We start from the raw sequence: 924 nt of genomic DNA, 5'->3' as shown, positions 1-924 counted from the left end.
ATCCAATCTCATAGCATTGTGGTCAGAGATGCTTGATATGATTTAAATTTTCTTAAATTTACTGTGGTTTGATTTGAGACCCAAGATGTGGTCTATCATGGAGAATGTTCAATGAGCACTTGAGAAGGTGTATTCTTCTGAATTTGGATGGAATGTCCTGAAGATGTCAATGAGATCCATCTCATCTAATGTGTCATTTAAGACTTGTGTTTCCCAGGCTGTGTTCTTACACTGATTGTATCAAAAGAGGAGGCAGAGTAAATCCACCCCATATACACCTCAGCCCAGGCAGGCCCTTTACCTGGTCTGTATTGTGAATGGGGAGACAAGAAGAAGAAAAAAATTTTTTTAAATAAATAAATTTAAAAAAAATTTAAAAAAAGACTTGTGTTTCCTTATTAATTTTCTGTTTTGATGATCTGTCCATTGGTGTGAGCAGGGTATTAAAGTCTCTTACTATTATTGTGTGATGGTCAATTTCTCCTTTTATGTCTGCTAGTGTTTATCTTATGTTATGAGGTGCTCCTATGTTGGAACACCTATATTTACAATTGTTATGTCTTTCTCTTGCATTGATCCCTTGATCATTATGTAGTGTCCTTCCTTATCTCTTGTACTCTTCTTTATTTTAAGGTCTATTTTGTCTGATATGTGGATTGCTACTCCTGCTTTCTTTTGCTTCCCATTTGTATGGAATATATTTTTCCATCCTCTCACTTTCAGTCTATATGTATCTTTAGGTCTGAGGTGGGTTTCTTGTAGACAGCATGTATATGGGTCTTGCTTTGTAGGCATTCAGCCAGTCTGTGTCTTTTGGTTGGAGCATTTAATCGATTTACATTTAAATAATTATTGATATATATGTTCCTATTGTCATTTTCTTAACTGTTTGGGGTTGATTTTGTAGATTTTTTTCTTCTCTTT

General features: G+C 34.6%; 1 non-coding gene across 1 annotated transcript; it reads left to right on the top strand.

The window, feature by feature from the left end:
• Nucleotides 1–200: 200 nt before the first annotated feature.
• LOC122430217 lies at nucleotides 201–331 on the top strand. The gene has a single exon (XR_006266295.1). It is a non-coding gene; the product is annotated as a small nucleolar RNA SNORA51 (small nucleolar RNA).
• Nucleotides 332–924: the final 593 nt, after the last annotated feature.

Source organism: Cervus canadensis, chromosome 28 (assembly GCF_019320065.1).
Source record: "Cervus canadensis isolate Bull #8, Minnesota chromosome 28, ASM1932006v1, whole genome shotgun sequence".
NCBI lineage: Eukaryota > Metazoa > Chordata > Mammalia > Artiodactyla > Cervidae > Cervus > Cervus canadensis.
The sequence above is the reverse complement of the archived record's forward strand: the minus strand, read 5'-3'. Positions and strand labels throughout refer to the sequence as shown.